General features: G+C 41.7%; 1 long non-coding RNA gene across 10 annotated transcripts; it reads right to left on the minus strand.

Annotated features, from left to right (window-relative positions):
• Nucleotides 1-1,018: 1,018 nt before the first annotated feature.
• Nucleotides 1,019-20,280, minus strand: LOC140608995 (uncharacterized). 10 transcript variants are annotated; one of them, XR_012011006.1, is made up of 8 exons: nucleotides 20,043-20,280; nucleotides 19,390-19,787; nucleotides 18,815-18,904; nucleotides 17,701-17,919; nucleotides 17,110-17,211; nucleotides 6,258-6,433; nucleotides 1,887-2,175; nucleotides 1,019-1,212 (listed from the first exon to the last, which is right to left on the minus strand). It is a non-coding gene; the product is annotated as an uncharacterized lncRNA (long non-coding RNA). The 10 variants fall into 10 exon arrangements; XR_012011003.1 differs by having other exon boundaries at nucleotides 17,701-18,051; XR_012011004.1 differs by having other exon boundaries at nucleotides 18,815-18,909.
• Between the last annotated feature and the right edge of the window lie 5,993 nt (nucleotides 20,281-26,273).

Genomic DNA, 26,273 nt, shown 5'->3' on the forward strand with positions numbered 1-26,273 from the left:
TCTTGGAAACAGCATATTGTAGGCTGGCACTTCAGGTTGGTGAGGATCAGTGTTTGGAGGGGAACTCTGAAAAATCCCTCTCCGAGATGGGGAAGAGTCCTGTTTGTGGAGGGACAGAAAGAAGAGGTCAAGAGGTCACCCCTCTTTCCCTCCTGCTCTTGGGCTTCTCATTTCTCCTTCACCACAGCCCCGCAGCCCGCTCCCTTTCTCTCTCCTGTCTGCGTGGGTTCCAAAGTCAGCCCCACTGACCTGAAAAAGCATGGGTCTTGAGCAGGATGCCAGTTCCCATTCAGGTCCACCTCAGGGGACCTGCCCACGCCCGAGGCCCTGGGGTTTTGCCAGCACCTCTAGAACTTACTACTGCAGTCTTCCGGAAACCCACGCTTGTGCTAACTGGCCAGCCCTTTCACGCAGGTTTTTTTTCACTTTGTAATACAAACCAGCCCTTGAAATGCATCAAGCCTAGTTTTCATTTACGCCTGCAGTCTTTAGCTCGTAATTTTCTTGCTTTATCAGGCTTGGTTTTCAAGCCACTAAAAAAACATGAAGTTTTCTGTTTTTATAGCTGGAGCTCTATAAGAATTTATTTTATTTTATTTGTTTGTAGCCCATGGATTCTCTCTCACAGCCTTGACCAAATCCAAGTCCTGGAGAGGTACTGTATCCGCATTTACCTTTAGCAGCATAACCAGAACAGATCACTGATAAGAAACAGATAATTCTGAAGAAAAAAACATAAAGTCATACAAGAAGGGCAGGGATTGGCTCTTCTAACACACCCGTTGTACAGATGAGGAAGGTGAAGTTTAGAGATTGCTCAAGTGATTTGACCAAAGGCTCACCACTCTATTAGACTAGCAGAGATGATCCTAGAACCACTGCCTGGGCCTCTGGCTCCACATTGTTTCCACCGTGTGGGATTACAGAACTGCTTCCTCAGGGAGAGCCAAGGTGAGGGCAATATAACTAGCCTATCACTTAGGATTAAGTTCAGTTGTCAAAGAATAGAAAATAAGTGTGAGACAGTAAATCTATATATTTCTACAAGAAGAAAATCAAAAGGTAAATTGTCCAAGACTGGCATGGAGGCCCCATAGTGTTATTGGGCAATCTGGGCTCTGTCCAGCTTCTCTGTCCACCTTCTTTAGAGTATGTTCACTGTTCTTGTGCTGTCAGGATGGCTACCAGATATCTCCAGCCATTATATCCATGCTTCAGGTAGGAAGAAAGGGAGGAACAAAGGGAAACAAACTCATGTTAATGAAGGATAGTTGGAAGAGAGGCCAGCAGGGGCAGGGGCCAAGTCCTCCCCAGTCCCCAAAGAGGAAACTACCCTTAAAAAAAGAGGAAAAAGACCCCATCCTGTTATTCTACACCACTCTGGAAAGAGCCCTCCACCCTTTCCCACATGAACAATTCCCTGATAGGTAGATGAGTATGTAGAAAATAATCTGATTGGGTGACAGGCTCAGGGAGAGTTAATCAGATTAAAGCAGCCCATCAACAATCTCAGTAAAACCCCTAGATTTAGGAGCTCAACCTCTCAGATTCCCTCCCTCTTTGGGAGCTTTTTGCTATCACTCAATACACTTTGCTTTGCTGCCTTCCACTCTTCGTCTGGTCCACCTCTCCATTTTTCCAAGCAAAGTGACCAAGAACAGTGGGCACTAAAGGACAAGAAATCCTGAAACCATGCCAGCTGAGTTAGTCCACTTTAAAGGACTTTTCAAAAATTTCCATTCCATGTCTTCTGTTTGCTATTAATTGACTAATCCTGTGCCATATGTTTATTTCTAGCTTCAAAGGAGGTAGACACGCTATCAACTTGGATAAAACTGGGGTTCTGTGAGTAGGGAAGAGGAAATCATCTTTAAGAGGCAATTTACCAGCAGTCTCCCTGAGCTGGGAGGATTGGCTTTTGGTGTCACCAGGACTCAATCTGATTCTATCACATAGGAGGAAACACAGAAGAAGATGCCAAATCCAGTGGAAAATCTCCAGGTTTTGTTTTACCTAATGTCTTGGCAGCTTTTCAAACACTTGATGACTCACTCCTTGTTAAGCCCCTGTTTTTCCTTTGGCTTCCAGGAAGTCACATCCTGATTTCCTTCTCCGACACTGGGTGTTTCTTCTAAGTGTCCTTGGCTGGGTCCTTTTCCCTTCCAACCTCTGATACTGGAGAGATTCAAAGTTCAGGCCTTAGATGGTTTCTCAATCTAGTCTTCTCTCTGGAGGTCTTGTCCAGCTCCTGATTATATACTCTTTATATGCCAAAGACTCCCCAATTCTTATCTCTAGCCCTAACCTCAACCTTTTAGCCTTGTCTTTCTGGTGGCCTGAAATTCCACTTAGATGCTAGTAGGCCTCTTGATACTAATAGGTCCAAAGCCAAATTTTGTATTCAGCCCCAAAAACTTATTTCTCCCCCTGTGTTCTCTACCTCTGTAATAACATTATTTACATGCCCATGCTGAAAACTCAGTGTCACCTTCTCACCCCAATGCCACACCTTCAAAGTGCATCTGGAATCTGACTACCTCTCACCAAATCCAGTGCTACATTCCTGGTCCAAGATACTATCACATCATCTTTGGCTAGGTCTACACAATTGCCTCTTGTGTGATGGTTAATTTTATGTGTCCTCTTGAGTCGGCCATGGCTCCCAGGTATTTGGTAAAACATTTTTCTGGGTGTGTCTGTGAGGGTGTTTCAGGATGTAATTTACATTTAAATCATAGACCAAATACAGCACATTTCCCTCCCTGGTGTGAGTGGGCCTTGTCCATTCCACTGAAGGCCAGAATAGAACAAAGAAGGCTAAGCAAGGGAGAATTTGCTCTCTCTGCCTGACTGCCACTGAGCAGATCATTGGTACACCTAAGCATGAGTGGAAAAGTGCCAGAAGAAAAAGTTACAAAAAAAGTCATTGCTGTTAAAGCAATAACTAGTGCTCTCTCTTAAAGGCTAGTTAAAGGCTAGTTCACATTTCTCTAGATGCCATTTACAAACCCAAGAAGAAAGTACTAGAAGAAATCATGAGTGATTTTTGTTTTTACTATTACTTTAGAATGAGGAACACTCTTCTTAGAAAGATACAAACCTCAGAATCTACAAAGGAAAATAGTGGCAAATTAATTATGTAAAAAATACTATTGGGGAAAAAAAGAAAAACCAACTTGTTAAAAGATGTAACACAAATAACAAACTGGAAAAAAAATTATCCGTCCTATGATCAAATGTGAATCTCCTTGGTATATAAGAAACACTTAATAGGAAAGAGAACAGCTCAACAGAAAAATACACCAAGGACAAAAAAGTAATTAAATTGCTAATAAACATAATTATTTTTAGTGAGCAAGCTCAACTCACTGGTGTATAAACAAAATATAATTTTTATTTTTCCAAAAGCTACTGTGAACTGTACTGTCTTGATCACCTTCCCGTTCCCTTGTATGCTGTCCTACTTGTTCATAGTTAGGCTAACTTAGCAATGTCTCAACCTAATTCCACAAGTTTTCAGCCATTAAAACAATCTCATTCTAGTTCTTATATTTTGGTCAGGTTCATTTATAAAATTCCAATCTCCTATGCAATGAAAATCTTGATCTATGAAACCTCAATGTCATGTTGAACCTGCCCCTCCCCTTCCAGCACAGGCTGAGTGGAGGCCGGCCGAGAACAGAGGAGACTGTGATCTGCTGTCTCACATATCCTGCCTGGGGACTAGAAGGAGGCAGGCAGGAACGTTTCTGCCCAGAGCAAGGTTGTCCCTTTCTCTTGATAGTTGCCACCTCTTTCTCTATTGCTGATTGGCCTTGGTTTCTGTAAATAGGGAAGATGCCCGGAGCCAGCTCTTCAGGAAATGATCATTTGAGTTTTCTAAGGAGACCCATCAGCGGCTTCCTCTACAGAGTCATGGCTCTGGGAGGTCTAGGGAAGGCCTGAACTCTTTCTCACTCACACACCTTCACATCAGCCTTGAACGAAGATACTGCTGCCTCCATTTTAACTCCAAACTTTCTGGTTGGATTCTTTCTAGCTTGTCTCTCAGCTCAGGAGGAACACCCTACAGGTGTAACATCCCTTGACGAGAAATGAAACTATCCCCTCAAGCAATAAGGACTGCCCTCAGCCTGTGTGATTGACCCCAAGACAGCAATGGATTTGCCCATCTGCATGTACTCACTGACCTTAGTCGCACATTTTCCCTATATAAACCTGAAAGTATTTTTGGCACTTGAGAGGCAATCTTGGGATGTTAGCCCCCTGTCTTTCCAGTGTTGGCCTCACTGACTTTGCAGTCAGGAATGGGGTAGGTAATGTTCTGGAGAGGGGCTTCCCTCCCCTGCATTCTTCCAGTCACATGGGCCACTCCCTACTCCAAAGGCAGGAAAAACCCTAAAATGAAACTGCTCTTTTAGTTGACTGGTCAGTAGCCTTGAAACCAATTCTCTGCTTGTAACCTCCTTTCTTTCCTTACCTCTATGAAAAATTTTTGTAGTGAGAAACCTACTGTATTCCCAAAGCCTCAAGCTTTCCATTTGTATTTAGAGAATATACCTGTATATTGACATGAACCTCAGTTCACAAAGTTTATGGGATATCTCATCTCTGTTTTAAAACTATACTAATTTATTTTTCATTCTGAGTCCTCATGAAACCAACCTGGCAATAAATTCAAGTGTGGCCCTTCCCTTTACTTCCAGCCTGCTCCTAGACCATAAGAGTATTTTGGGTATTTCTCTTTCCCCAGATGGCCTTGCCCTTGCTCCTCAAGCCCTAATTTCCTCAATTGATAAAATCTTCTTGGAAAACAAAACCAAGAAGCCCCAGGCTTCCACAGGCCCCTGCTTTTCACACTTCTTCCTGTCCCTTTGAAGGCAATGACTAAAGAGACTCTTAGGAGCAGGGATGGAGCTGAAGAAGATAAGAAAAAAGGAAAATATGGAGTAAATAACAATCAATTCACCAAAATATTTCCAAGCAAGTCTTGATCTTGTGCTCTGTGCACTCAATGCTTAAGTCACCCTGACCTATAGGGTGCCCTTCACAATGTGGCATCAAGCACATTTCCTAGGAAGTACAGTATGCTGGTATGGGATTTCCTATTAGGAGGCATTAGATGTCAGTCTCAGTGTGAACAAGGCTCTAAGCAGTATGCTAAGATGTACCCCATTTTAAATAATCCTTCTTTACTTCTGAGGTCTGTGAATTAATCCACTCATCTATCTACTTTGAGGCTTTCTCTTTGGTTGGATGCACAGGCATTTAATAGTAAAATAATTAGACACGAGTAGATTGTCTAAATGCTCAGCTAATGGAGTTTAAATGCTTCTTTTACATTCTCTCTTCAGCTTGCCTGACTAGCTACCATTCTTGGCTCAGGACACAACTTATTAATGAATAGGCAGGCAAGTTATAGCATCATCTTTTTGTACAATCTAAGGAATTCAAATGCTTTACCCCAAAGAAAAAAATTATCTACCATCATTGCTATTTGAAATTCTGCTGGTTAACCATTTATTTCTCTGTAATAAGCAATGTCTCTGGTATAGCTAATATGTCCTTTAAAAATGCAGTTATTAACCTTGGGAAAGAGAACACTTTTATGTAATGTGATTTTATCTGATTGCTTTTAATTTAAAAGGAGTGGCTAATACCCTGACTCCACTGGTGCCCTGGGAAATGTAGACAGTGATTATTGGGAAGGTGGTGTATAACTAATGTGTTTCCCATCTTGATGTGCCAGAGGTTTTATCAACTAGGGCCACTTTTTCTTTTAGGTACCCATAACTCAAAGACATAGAATCTTCATCCTTTAGATTCTAGAACTTTTTTTTCCAGCCTTGATCCCAGAGGGAGGGTGCCTTAAATTAGACCTCTCCAGCTGATTCACAGTGAAAATGTAGTGTGAGTAAAAAATAAACTCTGTGGTCTTAAGCCACACAAAGTTTTGGATTTATTTGTTATTGGGAAATACTCTAACCTATTCCTTTTTTTGTTTTCTCCCAAGTTTCCCTCCTTAAAAGAATTTTTGGAAATCATTGAAGAATGCTTACGTGGGGGATGCCTAGATAGCTCAGCGGTTGAGCATCTGCCTTTGGCTCAAGGTGCAATCCTGGGGTCTTGGGATCCTGCATTAGGCTCACCACAGGAAGCCTGCTTCTCTCTCTGCCTGTGTCTCTACCTCTCTCTGTGTGTCTCTCATGAATAAATAAAACCTTAAAAAAAAAAAAAAAGAAAGAAGGAAAGCTTACATGGTCTACAGATTCTGGCTGTTGCTTGTTACTTCTGCTGTACCCTGTACCAAGATCACCTCTTGACATCTTGTAGGTTCTGCTGTTCTGCTTCTGCTTCTATGGGTTGCCACTTCTCCTTCTCCTCTTCTTCATCACTTTCCTTCTTGCCCCTTTGTTAGTTCTCTAAGATACAGCTAAAAGCAGGATGAAGGTTTCAAAAAATTTACTGAGGATGGAGGACAACATTAAGGAATTACTGTTTAAAAAAAGTGAACTTAAAAGAAAATTTAAAAAGTAAACTTAAGACTATGCAGGGTATTGTTCCTACAATGTGAGACCCTATGGCCCTCCACAAGGTGTATTCTCCTCTTGGCTGTCTCTCTCTTTAGCTTCCTCCAATGTTAAAATAGTAATTTTATCTTCTACCAAGAGTAATAATTTTATCTTCTGTAAGCAGCATGTCCCTCTTACTGCTAGACCCCACCATCAACATAAAATTGTCTCTAGAAGTTCAACTCTGTCCTTTGAGATAGACAATTTTGCAGAAAGATACAAATTACCCAATCTGACACAAGAAGAAACAAAATCTGGACAGACCCATACGAGCCTCAAAACACAACAAAAAAACCTCCAAAAGTTAAATTAGCAAAAATTTATTCCACAAAGAAAAGCCTAAGCCCATATGGCTATACTCGTGAATTCTATTAGATATTTAAAAGGGAAATAATACTAATACCAACAAACTCCTAGAAAATAGAGGAGGGTAGAGTTCTTCTCAATTCATTTTATCAGGTAAATATTAGGCTGACATCAAAGCCAGGTTAAAGGCATCGCAAGAAAAGAAAACTAGGCTCATGAACACAGGTGCAAAAACAAAGGAAAATATAAAAAGAATTATATACCATGAACAAGGGAGGTGTATCCCAGTTTGCAAGGTTGGTTTAACACTGAAAAATCAATTAATGTAATACACTATATAAACAGAAGAAATGAGAAAAAAAGATCGTCACAATGAAACAAAAATCACTTGACAAATTCCAATATTCATTCATGATTAAAAACTTTTAACACGCCAGGAATAAAAAAATAACCTCCTCAACTGATAATGGATTTCTATAAAAACCTACAGCTAACAACATTCATAATGTGAAAGGTTGAATTTTTCCCCCTAAGATTAGGAGAACAAAGACATCCACTCCAACCACATGTGGCAGTTAATTTTATACCAGTTTGACTGAGTCACAGGATAACAAAATTAAACATTATTTTGGGTGTGTCTGTAAGGGTCTGTCCAGAAGAGATTAGCATTTGAAGTAGTGGACACAATAGAGTATATTGTGTGCACCACACCACCCAAGGTGGGTGGGCATTATCTAATCTGTTGAGGGCCTGAATAGAACAAAAGTGGAGGAAGTGAGTATTCATTCACTTCCTGACTACCTGCTTAAGCTGAGACATGGTTCTTCTCCTGCCCTGGAGCTGGGGTTTACATCATCTGTTCTGATTCTCAGGCCTTTGGACCCAGGAATTACATTCCTTACTTTCCTGGGTGTCCAGCTTGCAGATGGCAGATCGTAGGACTTTTTAGCTTCCATAAGCATTTAAAGAAGTTCTTCATAACAAATCATCTATCTATACCTATATATCTCCTATCTAGATATATTCTCTCTATGTATATCCATATATATGGCAACAAGGCAAGAGAAATAATCTAAAGACCATATATATATTGGAATGTAAAAACATATAGTTTGGAAAAAAGAGGCAAATTGTAGATATTTGCAGATGACATAATCTTTTGTGTAGAAAACCACAAGGAACCCATAAAACCTATTAGATCTATTAAGTGAGCTTAGCAATGTCATAACCACAAGATTAGTGTACAAAAACAATTGTATTTCTATTTACTAGAAATCAGATCAACAATCTGAAAATGAAATTAAGGAAATAAATACATTCATGATGGCATCAAAAAGAATAAAATCTCTAAGAATAAATCTAACAAAAAAGTGCAAGACGTATCTAATAAAAACAACATAACATTGTGGAAAAACTTTAAAAGATCTATATAAATGGGAAGATACACCATGCTCATGGGATAGAAGACTCTATATTATGAGGATTGCAATTCTCCTCAAACTAATCTATGTGTTCAACAATCCCAATCAAAATCCCAGCAAGTTTTTTCTTTTCTTTCTTTCCTTTTTTGATAAATTGACAAACAGATTTTAAATTGTGTGTGGAAATTGTAAAGGACCTAGGAGAGCCAAAATAATTTTTGTAAAAGGAACAAATTTCAAACTTAATGCAAAGTTACAATAATCGAGGCAGTGTGGTATTGGCAGAAATATGGGCATGTAGATTAAGGGAACATTGGGATCCCTGGGTGGTGCAGTGGTTTGGCGCCTGCCTTTGGCCCAGGGTGTGATCCTGGTGACCCGGGATCGAATCCCACATCGGGCTCCTGGTGCATGGAGCCTGCTTCTCCCTCTGCCTGTGTCTCTGCCTCTCTCTCTCTCTCTGTGTGACTATTATGAAAAAAAAAAAAAAAAAAAAAAAAAGATTAAGGGAACATTAAGGGAACATGGTAGAGAGTTCAGATATAAACCCACACATTTATGGTAAATTAATAATTGACAAAGGTACCAAGGCAACTCTATGTTGAGAAGATAATATCTTTAGCTCTCTGTGCTACATGATGGGATATACACATGCAAAAAACCCAAACAAAACCAAGAAAGAGCCGAACCTGAGACCTTTACCACACACTATACACCAAAATTAACTCACTATGAATTATAGACCTAAATGTAAGAGCTAGAGTGAGCCAACTCCTGGAAGATAACAGGGGAAAAAAACCTACATGATCTTGGGATAGACAAAGATTTTTTAGATTTCTAAGATATTAAAAACATGGTCCATAAAAGAAAAAACTGATCAAATGAATTCTATTAAAGTGGAAAACTTAGTTTTTATAGGATACCATTAAGAGAATGAAATGATAACCAAGACTGGGAGATCTATTTATAAATCATATGTCTAATTAAGAGCTTGCTTCTAGTATAAAGAATTTTTTAGTTCTATTATAAGAAAGTCATCTAATTTTTAAAACTAGCAAAATATGGGAAAAGCCATTTCACCAAAGAAATATACATATGGATAATAAACACATGAGAATATCTCAATATCATTAGTCATTAAGTAATACAAATTAAAATCAAAAGATACCACTTCATACCCATTAGATTTGCCAGAGTAAAAAGAACTTTCAGTATCAAGTGTCAGTGAGGATGTGGAGAAATTGGAACTGGTTAGAATGTAAATTGGTATAGATATTTTGGAAAATAGTCTTACAGTTTCTTAAAAAGTTAAAGACATACCATTTGACTCTGCAGTTCCATTCCCAGTCATTGACCAAAGGGAGATGAAAACACATGTCTACACAAAGACTTGTACATGAATGTTGATAATGATATTATTCATAATAGCCCTAAACTGGAAGCAATCAAATGTCCCAGTGTCTGGAGAATAAATGAACAAACCGTGGTATATCCATGCATGGAATACCACTCAGCAGTAAAAAACAAAACACAACAACAGACTGCTCATACTTGTGGCTATATGGATGAACCTCAAAAACATTATGATAAGTAAAAGAAGCCAAACATGAATTGTACATGATTCCATTTACCTGAAATTTCTACAGAAGGCAAAATGATAGATAGAAAGCAGATGGGTGTGAGAATGGGACTGATTGCACATGAGCATGAGGAAAATTTTTAGGGTGATGGAAATATTCTAAAACTCAATTGTGATGGTAGCACACTGTATACATTTACTAACACAGTTCTCTGGCATCTGTGCTAGTGCAGCGTAGTTTGTGATACTGAACTTGTTGGCCTTAACAGAAGATTCTATCCAGCTGTTTCCTGCCTCCCCATCTTATCTCCTTACTTATCTCCTTATCTTCCTTACTTACTCCTTATCTTCCTTACCTCCAGTGGGGATTTGCACCTCCTCATTTAAGTGTTATTCTCTGTCTCTGGGTCTCCTTTCTCTTCTTATTTTTTTTTTTTTAATTTATTCATGATAGTCACAGAGAGAGAGAGAGAGGCAGAGACACAGACAGAGGGAGAAGCAGGCTCCATGCACTGGGAGCCTGACGTGGGATTCGATCCCGGGTCTCCAGGATCGCGCCCTGGGCCAAAGGCAGGCGCCAAACCGCTGCGCCACCCAGGGATCCCTCCTTTCTCTTCTTAGACATATCTTGTGGACTCCTGGATTAATCTCTTACTTACCTATCTTTTCCCTCCTATTTTCATTTGTCTGTTTCTCCATCTGACCTAATTTCCTGAATTCCTTCAATTCCAACCCTCCATGTTAATTTTGAACCATAGAGGAGAATATAGAAGGTTTTTATTTTCCCCTTTTCAATGAATCTTCTTTGAGACATGTCTCAGAATTCAACAGAAACTTTTTCTACATCCCAATTATTTCTAATGAAGCAAGAGGAAACAATTATTAATGTATGGTCAAAATATTGACCAATTATCTTGGTGAAGAATGGAGCAAAAGAAGAAAAAATGACTAGGAATGAAAATACTGGTTAGAAAACATTTGCATTCTCCCAAACCAGAGGGAATGAATACTAAAACAAATGTTAATGATGTTTCAGAGAGGGAGGATTCAGGAACTCAGGAACAGGGAGGAAGAAAAAATAATATCTCTAACCACTATCAAAACAGGAAAGCCAGCAATAGCATTTTGGGTGACAGTAGAAAATGGGAGAAATAAGATATGGGCTTAATGGTAGATTTGGTTTTAAGTTTGTCCAGTTTGAATGACCATGAAGAGTTCAGGGAAGAGCTGTCTCATGAGCAGGTGGAAGTGCAAATCTGAAGTTCATAAGAGGGGTCAATACTGAACTTACTTATGAACAAATCAAAAACACACAAACACACGAACAGAGCCTAATGAGTGAAAAGGAGAAAAGGGGACCACAACATGAGTAGAACCAAGGCCACAAGCAATTAATGCAGGAGTGTGGAGAGGCTTTCAATAGGGTGATGAATTATCCTTTCAATAAGGGTGATGAGGAAAACAAAGTGCATTGGTATGGTGGCTCCCAGGGATAGAAAAGTCAGAGAGGATTACATTAGAAAAGGAAAACTCAATTGTGTAAATAAAGAGTAGAGGAAAAGAAGCAATCGGAGAGGGAGAGACTGAGCATACAAAAAAGTTGAAAATGACTAAGAAATCAAGGTTACAGACCAAAGAATTATTCTTGCAAGAAATCATGTCACCTCTTTCTTCCAAGGTTAAGTGAAGATAGGGTTAAGGTAAGCTGTGGGAGGCCTAGGGAAACATTTTCTGTAAGGTCTCTGTTCTACATAAGCAATGAAAAATGTCTTACAAAATTCATGGGTCCATGTAAGGTATCATTATTAATGTATCAGTGAAGACTTAAAATAATGGTAAAGAAGTTTTATCCATTTGTTATCCAATCATTGCACATGAAGATTCTTTGTAATATATCCACCTGTCTAGATCCAGGAATCATTCTTTTGTGCTCTTTACTGTCAAATGCACCATTCCTGGCCAATTTCTTACGATGCTATGGCTCTTCAGAACCTCTCAGTATTGAAACAATATAGCTGTTCTGACCTTTACAATTCCCTGATACCAATGATTTAATGATGTTTGCATCATTACTCATGATGTAGCAACATCCATCAAGCTGCCCATGAATACTGTTTTCCAATGACTCTCTCAAAGGTTGTTACCATGCTTTGTTGATGACCACAAATATAAGTCTCAGGCAGAGTACGAGGGAAATTGTTAGTGATTACTCATTTTCTGGTCATGTTAAACGTATCGTTTGGAATTTCATAGCATAAATGTCGAAAACGTCTTCCAATAATGTCTTCTCTTGAACTTTTTAGGCTACATCACCACATTTCTAGAATATGATCTTTTCAGTGTTGACTTCATCATTTCTTTCCATAAATTACCACCAACAAGGATAGGAGAAGGATCTGTGGGCAAAGCTGGAAGGGCAGTCCCATTCACACAAAGAATGCCCTTCACTTATCTGTTCAACCGAGAAGAGCATGGTGTCACCACATTAATGGAAGACAAGAAAAGATCTTGATCAGAAGGACTCATTGGCAAGGTGGGGCAATAATCTCAGAAGCCCTCCGAGGAGACAGTTGTAGCCATCCTTAGAGCTGACTGGCACATGATGTGAAACCTATGGAGAGGACAGTGACAGAAAACATGCTGGTCGAACTGGGTGCACTGGTAGAACACGTACAGGAAAAGAACACCTGCCACCACCACCCACTCTCAGGTCTGTACCTTGGAGGCAGAATCACAGTCAGATCACTGATGGGTGGGAGGCTAAATGTGGGCACATACAAGTGGCTCAAGGCCAGTGGATTTTCACAACCCCAAGTGCCCCAGCTGTCCACCAGCCACAGCCATGCCTTTGTGGGGGTAAACGAGTGACTGAGGGAAAGGTTGGGGTAAAAGTGCTGTAACTCTCTTATTACCTTCACCAGGTCCACAATAATAGAAATCTCTTGCCTCATATAAGGCATTGTATACACAGTTTTTCCTTTATTTTAAAAGGGAACACATTAAAAGCAAGCAAGGACTATTCCTAAGCAAAGAGGAACTCTCAATAAAAATTTGCAGCATGACATCTCCTCTCTATTGCAGAAATGCAGTTATGTCTAAGAGGTCTAAGAGGTGGTACATTGATCTTGTTGTACCTTGCCTAAGAACTAGAGACAATAATCAGAGTCTGCTAATGCCATTCACTTCCCCAAGAACAGGAAGCATGGCTGAAAGCGGGATCAAGGTATCTCCAACCCCATGTGGGGATCTTTCCCAAGTTTCTTCCTAAGAGGCATGCAAAGGCAGTGTAAGATATTCATGTAAGTTGACAGATTTTACTAAGAATTGTTTTAACAGAGGAACTAGGACTAGTGAAAACAAGGCTTCCCTGGAGGGGTGACAGTGCTAGGGTTTGAGCAAAGCTAGAGTTTAGGGAGTGGAAAGAGAGAAGCACTAACAGAAACAGAGTAAGCAGAGATCTGATTGGAAAACCATTTCTAAACCACTCCTGACATCAGACCCTCAACATTTTTTAAAACAAGTTTCTATCGTAAATGTCTACAGTAAAGTATAACTTTCACATTCATGAAAACAAGTTATATATAGCACATAAGAAAGCAGATTATACCTAGATAAATGGCAAAGCTAAGCTCTAGTCAACCTATCAGTGACTTACAGTGTCTGATATTGTTCCTAAGAATCAGTTTTTTTTTTTTTTAAGATTTTATTTATTCATGAGAGACACAGAGAGAAGGCAGAGACATAGAGAGAGGGAGAAGCAGGTTCTTCTCAGGGAACCCGACGTGAGACTCGATCCCAGAACTCTAGGATCATGCCCTGAGCCAAACGCAGACACACAACCACTGAGCCACCCAGGAGTCCCAGGAATCAGTTTTTTGAACAAACATTTAGGGCTATCACCATAGATACAGAGTGCTAGGATGTCAAAATGGCTTACTCATTAAAACAAAAGTTAGTTTCAGACAAAAAAGGCAAATTTCAGGAATAGAGAGTCTTAGACTGTCAGCTCTGTGCTAAGATACCACATTCACCCTGGAAGCACACACAATGCTGTTTAGGCAGGAAAGAGAAAATCCTGCATATGCTCATCATTCATGGTCTTGGTTTTAAATTGCTTTCTTTCTCATTCTTGTCACCTGGGTCCATCAAGCTTTCAAGCCCTTAGGCCATGGACAATGAATGCTTCCTTCTTTTATCTTGACAAGACTTGGCGCTATTCAGTCATCTGGGTTAGATCCTTAGTTCTCCTTAAGACGGTAACTACCTCTGGCCGTGCCAACTAAAAATGCCTTCAAGGTTAGCCTAGAACTGTTCTGCCTCAATGCTGGCCAGTGAGGGTGGCACTGCCACTGGGCCCACTGGGGAACAAGAACAGGTCTGGACAGTAATCGATATACCTTCTGGCTGAAGAAACTAACCCTTGGGAATTGCAGATGGGAAAATAATTTATATTTAAAATACTGCTTTGGTAAACAAAGACAATAACAAAAATATTCCTTGTGTTGGACTATAGCCAGAGATGATTGCAATCCTGGGCAGTGTGTGCCTTTAGAAAGGAAATTTAATTTAAAAGCCACCTACCTGGTACTAGAGAGGGCACACCAGCAAACACCTATGCATGCTCATGCCTCCTTCTACAGGATTCTGCTCTACCTACAGCTTTGCTGCCTGTGTGGCCACAGCTGGATGATATTACCCTGACTCTTTGGGCCATGGCTGACTGGGCAAAGACCATCTGAGATGGTCACATTCTGAAGTTGACCTGGTACCAAAACATAGGCTGCATGTATTAGTTTCCTAGGGCTACTTTAACAACTTAACCACAAACTGGATGGGTTAAAATAACAGAAATTTATCTTTTACTGTTCTGAGGCTAGATGTCTGAAATCAAGCTCTAAAGGCTCTAGGGAAGATTCCTTCCTTGCCTCTTGAGTTTTGGGTAGTTGCCAAAAGTCCTTGTTCCTTGGCTCTCAGATATATCACTTGGGTCCCTGCCTCTGTTGTCACATGGCGTTCTCTCCGTGCATCTTTTTTCCTGTGTCCAAACATGACCTCTTCTTTTAAGGACACCAGTCATATTAGATTCAGGGCCCACTCTAACCATTATGGTCTCTTTTAACTTGATTACATCTGCAAAGATCCTATTTCCAAATAAGGTCACATTCACAGGTACCAGGGTTGGGACCTGAGTATATTCTTTTGAGGGACACAATCCAACACCCACACACTGGTTCAATTGCTGTTCTTGCCTTGGGAGGATGAATAAAGAGACACATAGAACTAACCAACAGACAGTGGAGTTCACAGTCAAATGTTGTGAAGAGCTGGAATCAGGGCCAAAGAACCGAAAGTCATGTGCAAGCAGGAATTATGTGGGAGCAGAAAAGCAAGGTGGAAGCCAACAAAGCTAGAAGGAGAGAGAGAGCCTGGAGCCACCATGGAGAGGGAAGTGGCACTCCTAGGATGGTCAGGATGGGCAGGGTGGTCCTGAAGCTGCCCTGCACTCCTGACTGTTACCTCCAGAACACCTCTGGCTATCTATCAACCCCCTCTTCTTAAGATAGCCATTTGTTTCACAAAACTACAAGAGCCAAGGTAAAAGAGTCCAAGGAGAATCTTCATTTTCATGGTAAAAACAAGTCTGAGAGATGTGGTGACTCCACCCCATTGCTGTACCTCCCAGCATGGCCTTCTTCCAGGGCCAGTTCCTCTCTAGGGTCTGGACTCCCAAAGCGTGAGGGGAGCCTAGGCTCAGGCAGCAGGGAAGGCTTTCCTTGTGCCCTTCTCTGGAACAGTAATAGTCAGCCACAGGCTACCAGGAACAAGTCTCAGGTGACCTGGGCTTGCCCAGGAGGCACAATAGTGGCACAATAGCTGCCTTTCTATTCCTATCCTGAATTCCTGACCACTTCCGGGAGGGCATGCTGATAGGTGAGGATATGCTGATTGCTGTTTGCCTTGTCCATCAACCTGATAAATGCATAAGGAGGAAGCAGGCACAGGGCCTGGAATAGGCCAGAATGATTGGATCAAGAATGATTGGGTCAAGAATTGCCCTTTGCCCTTTGAACCCAGGATTCCCTGGAGCCAGTCTGCCTTAGCTGGCACAGATGGGACCACTGCATAATTTCTTATCACCAGTGGAAATACAATTAGCAGAGCCCATGAAAGAAAGGGGGTAGGGGAAGACAGATAAAAAGAGAGAGAGAGGCAGAAGCAATTTATTCTGGGATTATATTATGCTCTACCCCACTTGTTCCCTGATTGCTGCCACCCCCAACAAAAAATGTTGGATAAGTGCAAAATAACTTGGGATAATAGAATAGATGCTTATGAAGAATTTCCTTATAAAGCTCTCAACTGTGAATATCTGATAAATTCATTTTCATTCAATTTAAATACCAGGTTAGAGGAGAAATCCAGTTTGGATGTCAGAGAAGTGGCTCTGGTTCTGTCACTCTGCGAAGCCAGGGAGCTCTGAGCAAAATTTTGACCCAACGAGTGAGAAGGTGATGTAGGAGGTCTTGGAGGCTGTCATGAGCATGCTATGGAAGCGCACATGGAAGCGCTATGGAAGCTGTGTCTTTCCGCAAAGTCAGCTTTATTCAATCATTAAGCAAAGTTAAATCACAATTATAAAGCAGGCTCAGGATTCCAAACTCAAGGCCATTTCCCCATGTGGTTAAACTTGGCTTCTTACACCGCACACAGAGCAGGACGGAAGACAAGCCACACAACAAACAGGATCAAAGAGGGTGCAGAAGTTAATGAACCCAACAAGAAGTCGGCCTCTGGGCGGGCAGCTGAGATCCGGCTGCTGTCTGGGCCAGGTCAGCTCTGGGCACTTACTGCTGCTCCTGTTCAAGCAGGGAAGGATCTCGGTTCTGTTCGGAGAAACCTTGGGCAGAGCCTTCGGCACTAGTTGGCTTTTAAAAAAGTGGTCAGACATAGAGGGGTCAGGCCTAAAGAGTCTGACAGTTTGCTGCCCAAATCCTCTCCTTTTTAAAGGGATTTAATGCATCTCAGGCCCTCACAGACCTCCTCTGGTTCGGCTCCTTATCAGTTCTGGGCTGTCAGCTGATGCTGGGCCCAGCGATACCTCCTAGCTGCGATTCCTTAACTGCTTGCTTCATTGCTTGCTGCAGGCTCCTGCCTGACATGAGAGACTCCATTTAGCTCTCTTCAGAGGTCTCTTGGTCATTTGCTGATCTCTGCCTTCCCTGGGACTGACCTGGTTATAGAGGAGGAAAGGAAGCTTTCCTGACTTGAGTGCTGGCCATCTTCAAGGAATGTATGGGAATCTGCAGGAGATGATCTCTTTTAATCTTCAGACCTGCATTAAGAAATGGGTTTAATACAAGAGGAATTAGAGAATGAGAGAGACTACAGAGATTTCTGTTACTTGAATTTCTGGTTGAGCAGGAAATACTGGAACATAAATATGACCTGAACTTTTTTTTTCATCAGCTTTTTCCCTTGGGAAGGGACCAGGAAGTAAAAAAGGTAGTGAAGCCTTGAGATAACAAAAAAGTTCAATATAAGCCAACAACTTATATTCAAGTTGGCATGTGAAATGCCAGATGTGAAATGATAAATATAACATCATCTGTCTTACAATCCTCTTGAAAGCAGCAAACCTAAGCAAACAAAAATAGAATTACCTTTCCAAATCTGGAGATAAATACACCAAAATTTTAAACAGGGTCATAAGTGGTCTTTCTGGTTTTTCTGTGTTTTACTAATTTTCTATAACAAACAATTAGTATCTCTATGACTTAAAAAAAAAAAAGCACATTGTAGTTATCTTATGGGACACTATCACCTGGAGTTGTGGGTGTAGATGATGGTGTCTGAGGCTGGATCATAGGCCATAGAAGATCGATATGCTGACGCACCCTCTGCTGCTAGAGTCCAAGGAGCTGAGGGCACAGGGACCATTTCCAATTCTCCCTAGTGCTGTCCAACAGGGGTTGTAGGCACCACTGTTACTTGGTGGAGAATGAGGAAGCAGCTGGGAGGTTATTGCTCACTTTCCAGGTACCTAACCATAAGAAATGCTGACTTTGTCTCAGGCATCATGAACACAATAACAAATAGATCCAGATGACTGCTCTCAAGTGGCCACGGTCTCATGGAGTTGTAATGAGGGCTGGTAGCAATGTGCACATGGCAGCTGCAAGGAAACCAGCCTTTGGTGTAGGGAGAGCTTCCCAGGACAGGGGCGATCTGGCCGGGCAGTATGCACACCATGACGCCCAGACCATGGACCAACTTGCATGATGATGGTCAGTCTGGGCATACTGTGCCGCTCATCCAAATTGCCCACCTCCCTCTACACCTAAAGGTAAAAGCTCTCATGATGAGTAGATATAGGTTCTGGGTGGGTTAGGAGTGAAGAAAATGGAAGCAAACCCCCAGCTGAAGAAGCACCGTGTGCAGGAGTGTGGTGGCAAGTGGAGTCTATTCAGGAAAACTGTGAGTAGTCTGTGTAGTTAGAACTTGACAGGATTATATTCTGAAGGCTCTAAGAAGTCCCTGACAGATTTAAACCAGAGTGACATTGAGGTCAGATTTGACTTTTTAGAAAAATCGCCATTGGACACTGGGTGGAATGAATGGCATAGCTAGGAGATCAGGGAAAGGTAGGCTTTGTGTTATTAAGGCACACAGGGTGCAAATTTCACTTTAGCCAAGGAGCCAGGCTTTGTCTTCTTGTCACTATCATACTGTAAGTGTGCCAGAGCCCTACCTCCAATCCAAGGTCATTATACAGTGGGTTTTGTGTATGTGTGGAAAGTTTGTGTGTGCACTGTGTGTGCATGTCTGTGTGTGTATCTGTATTTGTCCTGGCAGGGTTTCCAGAGCATGAATGAGGCTCAGCCTACATAGATTGCCTACTTGGGAGGAGTTGCCTGCTAGTGGCTGTTGGCTCTCACTTGAGTCTGCCTCCACATGCTGTCTCATGCTCCTCCTTCCAGGATTGAGGTTTCTTTACTCCGTGTTCTCTGCTCTCCATTCTCAGTCACCTAGTCTGTGCAAGATAAATAGTCTGCCAGGGTATATCCCAGTCTTCCAGAAGCATTCTCAGTCTTATGGTTTGGAGGTTGGAGGAGGCTGTACAGGAGAAGCCCTTTGGGATGGTGGCTGAATGGTGCTCCTCCTCCACCCCAAAGATACATCCAAGTCCTAACCCGTATAGCTGTGAATGTGCCCTTATTTGGAAATAGGGTCTTTGCACACCTAATTTAGTGAAGGATCTTGAAATGATATAGTTTTGGACTTAGATAGTGGGTCCAAATCCAATGACCAGTGTCCTTACAAGGGCAAGGAGAAGGAGATTTGGGACCGAGTTGCACAGAGAAGGCCATGTGAAGAAGACAGAGGTCGGAATTATGTTTCTACCAGTCACCAAAACCAAAAATTGCCAAAGCCAGTAGCAGGTAGGAGAGAAGCATGGGGTGGTTTTTTTTCCCTCAGAGCCTCTGGGGGAACAAACCAAACCTAAGGACACCTTGATTTTGGCTTCTGGGCTCCAGGACCATGAGACAATGCAATTCTATGGTTTAGAGTCACCATCTTTGTGATCATTTGTTTCTGCAGCCCTAGGAAACAAATATAGTCATATTAGAGAAATAGTTTGGTGCCAGCAGAAGAAGGGATATACGTCGCCACTCAGATCACTAATTGGAGAGATTATCCCCACATGGGCAAGAGAGAATGGGGTCTAAAGCTAAGGTGGGCAGTGGGGATAGAGATAAGCAGAGAGATGTAAGAAATACTCATTTTCTGTATTTAAGGGAAGATCCTTTCCTCTTAGACTCTGAAGTCCTGAAGTGGAGGTACATCTCCTTGCCAGTCATCCACGGAGCACAGTGCTGCTTTTCTCTCCCCAGTCACTTGAAACTCTTACTACATTAAAAAAAAAAAAAAAAAAAAAGAGCAATTGTTCAGAGAACTTTTGGCTTTTGAGTAATAATAAAATGAACCAAAAAAAAAAAGAAAAAAAAAAAGAAAAAAACTTCCTATGTGGACAGTGTTAGAAAAGATGTCATCTAAGAATTGAAAACAAAGTATAACAACGTGTTAAAATCAACTCTTCTTTTTGTCTTGAAACCTCAGCAGAGGGCCCAAGTTTGAAGGACAAAAATAGTAGATGCCAAGTACTCGCTCATTCCAAAGCAAGGTAGTGGACCGCCTACAGACAGCCAGGGAAGAGGTTGTGAAATGGTCTTTCCGGCATCAGCCCGTCACCCACTTCTAGACTATAAAAGAGAGGGTAAAGGGTCATTGAGAGGTAGAAGAGCCTCCCAAGAGGATTTTCTCGCAGAAAGGTATTGTGTTCCTCCAAACAGGGTGTGGTGGTGGTTTCCAATTCATTTTAAGCTAATGAGAAGAGCTTAGAGAACACCACATTCAGAGAACTTGAACTTGTTGCCTTGACATTTGAGGGTCATTGGAACTCTCACGGCCTTCTGCCGGGGAACCTGAGGCCAGGAGGCTGTGGCTCTGCCTGGCAGCAGTGGCGGGAGGAGAAGTGGTTGCTCAGGAAAAGCCTGTGCCTTCACAGTGTGGCAGAGCAAGAATGCCTTGGGCGTCCTACCTGGGAAGGCAGCTGGATCAGGTCGTTTTGAGAGGAGCACCCCTCCAAACAGGCAACCTGTGGGGAGACTAGAGCCTGGGGACTGAGTGGGAGTCACAAGCAGAGACCCGGAAAATAAATTACTTGTCCCCCTAAGCTGTCAGGTGAGCCAGCAGCCATAGGGGATCTCCAAAGACCCCATGGGAATGCCAGTGAAATAGGGTTGGCTGCAATTTTTCATCATGCCCCAGGGACACCTTGAAAGCCACCAGCTGCCCCTTTCAGCTTAAATGTTTTGTGTCTGTTCCCTCTCACTGCTGATCATCGGGCGTTTTATCCCCAGGGGTGCCCAAAACAGTGTCCAAAGGGTGGGAAGGAGGTAGAACAAACACTCAAAGAATCCTAAAGCTAAATGATCCTCCCCATTGTGCGTTTCTCAGCCTCAAGTGTGCTTGAAGCAGGCAAGGGAAAGTTTTAAATTGGTAGGGACTTTTGAGTTTCACTATTACCCCTAAGAGGTTTTTTTTTTTTTTTCTTTTTAGACAATTTTGAGTTGTGCTTTATTCACCTTAGTTCATAAAAAATGTAATTGTTTGAAATATCCTATAAATAAAGTGACTACCCACTAAAGGTCACCTTTCTTGGCATGGTATTTTTTTAAGGCAGTATTTCTTATTAGAATCTTACTGCTCACACAGTAGTTATAAGAAGGTCAGATGTAATGAAGTATACAATCTAAATAGGACAGGCTGATTAAGAAGCTGCCTAATGTAAAAAATACACCTAATGCACAAGCATGAGTTTTGACCTGCAATGGATATAGTCTAACATGACAATACTGTGAATTTTCTGTGATACTCCCATGAAGAGTCAAGAGAACCTGAGCAAAGAGCAGGACCTATCAAGTTGTTTATTTATGTTGAACTTAAAGGATGTTTAGCTCTTGACGTTAACATAAAGAGCGTGTGTCTCCTTTTGCAGCATTTACTTCACAAGTGACATGCACTTACCATGGGGGGATTTTGGTGGCCGTTTTTTCTAATGGTAATTACTGAAGTACCCTGAAACATGTGACAATGTTTTAGAAACATATTTTAGTCACTCACTTAACATAAAACATGAATCATGTACATCTTTCACCCACAAATAGATGGGAATGCATCTGAATTATAATACCTTTAGCTTCGGTAATTTGTAGTTTCTAAAACTGATGAAACCAATAATACTGCTCCTTACCAAATCAGGCACTAGTCTGAGTTCTTAGAAAAATGCAAAAGCAGAACAAATGTTACTCCCTTTACCTCTGGGACTTTTTTTTTTTTTTAATTTTTATTTATTTATGATAGTCATACAGAGAGAGAGAGAGAGAGAGAGAGAGGCAGAGACATAGGCAGAGGGAGAAGCAGGCTCCATGCACTGAGAGCCCGACATGGGATTCGATCCCGGGTCTCCAAGATCGCGCCCTGGGCCAAAGGCAGGCGCCAAACCGCTGTGCCACCCAGGGATCCTCTGGGACTTTTTAGAAGCTAGACCAAAAATTATAAATTTTTGAAAGTTTCTATTAGGTAGTGCTTTTGTTATTGTTTCTTTCTTTCTTTCTTTCTTTCTTTCTTTCTTTCTTTCTTTCTTTTCTTTTTTTTTATTTATGATAGTCACACAGAGAAAGAGAGAGAGGCAGAGACACAGGCAGAGGGAGAAGCAGGCTCCATGCACCGGGAGCCCGAGGCGGGATTCGATCCCGGGTCTCCAGGATCGCGCCCTGGGCCAAAGGCAGGCGCCAAACCGCTGCGCCACCCAGGGATCCCTGTTATTGTTTCTTGTTTTTATTTTTAAGATTCTATTTCCTTATTTTAGAGAGATAAAGCATATGAGCAAAGAGAGGGAGAGAGAGACTCCCAAGCAGAATCCATGCTGAGCATGAAGCCCTATGCAGAGCTCAATCCCAGGACCCTGAGATCAGGACCTGAGCCTAAACCAAGAGTCAGAGGCTTAATCAGTGAGACACCTGGACGCCCCTGTTGTTACTTGTTTTTTTGTTTTCTGTGTATAATAATTTCAGAGAACAAGCTAGGTAAGAACTTGTTAACACTGTGAGAAAGTTAATTTTTGGTAAACTTCTTATGAGGAATCAGGAACCTTGAACAGCCATTCAGAGTCAGGATTTTTTTATACATCTCTATATATCCTACTTTGTGCCAACTATTATGGCAAATGAGTTTGGAGGGTTATGCTTGACAATTTAAATGTTTAAAGATCCTCTTCTGGAGATTTCTATAGTCGAATAGAAACCCTTCTACAAAGTCAGCAGGTTCTGTGAACCTAAAGACAATGTCCTTGTGAAAGCCTTTAAGTCACTGCTTGCATTATATATTCCTATGGGGGAGAAAGAGCATAAACGTAATTCTAAGTTCTATTTTATTGGCACCTTAAAATGCAAAGTATTTTATTTTTAGATTTTTAAAGTTTGAAAACAAGAGAGCCTAGGCTAAATAATGTAGTTTCTCCAAAGCTGAATGTGGAAGTCAGTTGTTCTGCTTGAAATACTAAAGGTACTTCCTAAAACTCTTAGGTGGGAACACTAAGCTTTGATAACCTGTGATTAGGTGAATTGATCAGTCACAGTTGGAAGCATCCCTGTTATCCTTGGCAAGGGTTTAAAATATTCTAGAAAAAAATGCATTTTTCGAGGTTACATGAGCCTTTTCTTTCTGAATGTCTCCTGAGAGTTGTGTACCACATATAGGAATCCTTCTAATTTTGGTATGCTTCAGAAACCCAAGTGGAAACGCTCCCCACTCAGTGTCTGTTACCAAAAGGAAGTGGTTTGATTAACATTCAGCCGTATACTCTTTGGCTTATTCTGATTAATCACTCATGTTGACAGGATCTGGTCCATGGTGCTTGGTTTTACCCAGTCTGAGAAGCTGCTTCTCACTTTTGAATCTTCTTATTACCCCCAGGATTTTGGTAGAATTCTGCTTTTGGATCAGTCCATCACCTTTTACTCTCTGTTGGAAGTTGTGGAGCTGCTTGACTTTTCCCACCATGGGGAGTAGAAGGGTGGGTGGTGACAGCAATTTCCATGGCCTCTCCCTAGCCCTGCAGCACAGTCAGCTGGACTGGACTTTTTCTTATGTGACAGTCATTGAAAAGATGACAGAACTTGCATGAGATTTCATTGGAGCTACCTTAGAATGGATCCATAGTGTAAGTTGGAAGGGGACAGGTGAGAAGGAAAAACACTGCAATCTGCTTGTACCTACTGTTAAGTTTTTTAGTAACTGGATGGAAATGAGACCGCCAAGGCAAGCGAGGGTCCAAGAACAGATTTTATTGCAGGCACCCTCGGGCGAGGTTCCACGACTCACGGGGGAAAGAGAGTGAGTCGAGGAAGTCGCGCCAAGACAAGGTGGTCGGGGGTTTACATAACGTTGTAAGGCAGAACGGTTTCCTATTGGTTGGCTCATATGCAAAGGAAGGATTGCAATCCAACCAGTCAGAGTGACCCTCACTATGCAAAGGAAGGATTGCAATTCGACCAGTCAAAGGTGACTTCCTCCTCTGGGGTTTGAAGGGCATTGGGTTGGGTTGGGGAAGTCCAAAGGAGAGGTGTAAGGGTCTGCTCAAGCTGTCATCCCAAGTGGAGGTGGTGACAGGAACCTCAGCCATTTTGGCGTATCCGCCATCTTGAGGAGTTTCCCTTCCCGCCTGGCCCCAACACCTACCAAGTCCAGTTCATTCAAAAACCAGCTACTATGGGATTAGGAGGATGTGGGGACCAATTGGTCACCTGTCATACAAGGTGGATCTCTTTGTAGTTGCCGCTTATCTGGTGTCAGGGTTCAGGAGAACTTCCACAATGCCACACAGCATGGGTTAGCCAAGAGGTGTCACTGGGAGGAAAATTAGTGAGGTGCATCATCAAGGAAGAACAGGAGGCTTCCATTCTTCCATTCACCAGGAGGAGTTGTGGGCAGGGTGCTCTGCTGGGTCTGTGATGGAGGGAACTGCCCCCTGATGCTGCAGAGTAAGAAAATGTTTTCCTCAATGCTTCTGGGTCCCTGGTTGGATCGGAGAGTTAAACTGATAAAGATTAGTGGGAGAAAAGCATACACATTTATTTAATATAAGTTTTTGTATCACGGGAGCTTTCATAAGGAACTAAAGACCTGGAAGAAAGAGCTAGACCTGGGTATTTTTATTCTAGATTTGATGAAGTGTGAGCAGTCATGAAGAAATAGGATAGACTGAGGAGTGAGGTAAATGTAGTGAACAAGAAGAGATTTAGCTAGGACTCTTTGTTAGAATTCTTCTCGAAGTCCCTTGTTTTTCCAAGATAAGGATGCTCCTTTCCTCCAGGCATAGGGCAGACACCTCCCATAGGAGGGTTTGATTCTGCTTCAGGGGAAAAAGGGGGATCAGGGAGGTCAGAGTGACCTTGCTTCTGTCATTTTCTCAAACTCCTTCAGTTTAAAATATTCAATATGTCGAGGTGCCATATTTTCAGGTAGTGTGTCCTGAACCTCATCAATACCTTTCCTTTTTATTGGGCTGATATGAGGAAGCAGCCTGTTGCAGGGGGCTTGGGAAAAATACCACGGGAAGCTATTGTTTGCAGAACTTGCCTGGGGATGCCAGTTGTTCCTCTCAGGAAACCCTGGGCCCCTGGGAAGCTGCCAGGAATGGCTGGGAGGTGGGAGGAGGGGACCTGGCCCCTTGAGCAGCCTCTTCCACTGAGAAAGAGCATCTGCCTTGCACTGGTCACTGTCCTCCCAACCAAGAATGAGCATGAGGGTCACTTCCAGCTCTTATGACTATTGTACCACAGTGCACGAGTGAGAAAGAAGGCAGAAGCAGAGATGAATCCTGGCTTTCGGGCCTGGACAATTGGACATCTAAAGAAGGAGGAGGAAGAGAGTGGGCAGAAAGAGGACAGGGAGGAAGGGGGAAGTCTGAGGAAAAGACTTGAAAGTATTTATATAAGAAAGCATCTACTGTATCTTTGGTGTACAGACAAATGAAAATATTTTTAATACCCAAACTGGTAAGCCTGCCAAGTTTAAATCACCTTCTCGGTTATTTTCTGCTATGGTGAGTTAGAGAATAAATACTTATGTACTTATTTAAGAGAATAAAAAAAAAAATTCTGCTCTTTTACTCTCATCCCATTCCCTGAAAAATAAAAAAGGAGAAGAAAAGTTTCAGTACCCATCACAGTTTTAACTTGGAGCTGTTGGGTCCATAATACCCTTGGACTGATTCTTCTGCAAGTCAGGGCAGTGAGGTGGGGCTATGGTGCTAGGAACCTGCATCTAGAAACAACATGTGGATGCAGGTATTCGTTACAGCATTTTTTTTCTTTTTTTTTTAATGATAAAGGGGCACCTGGGTGGCTCAGTCAGTTGAGCATCCGGCTCTTGATCTTGGCTCAGGTTTTCATCTCGGGGTCATGGGTTCAGATCCTGCATTGGGCTCCATGTGGAGCCTACTTAAAAAAAAGTAAATAAGAAAGGATTGAAAATAATGAAAATGATTATCAAAAGAGTATTCATTACAATAAATCCTGTTACATAATTCACTAAAATATAATGCAGCTACAAAAACAATGCTTTTTTAAGGTACTGATACTTAATGACATCCACAATTCATTGTTAGGCAAAACAAATAAAGTGCCAAATAGTATCTATTCTATGCTATCATTTGTGTAAAAAAAAAAAAAAAAAAAAACAAATGGCAGCGGTAGGGGTATATGTATATATAGCCTTATACAAGCATACAGTATTTCTGGAAAGATATGCAGGAAACTAGCAATGTTG

The sequence above is a fragment of the Canis lupus genome, chromosome 18 (genome assembly GCF_048164855.1).
Source record: "Canis lupus baileyi chromosome 18, mCanLup2.hap1, whole genome shotgun sequence".
Lineage (NCBI taxonomy): Eukaryota > Metazoa > Chordata > Mammalia > Carnivora > Canidae > Canis > Canis lupus.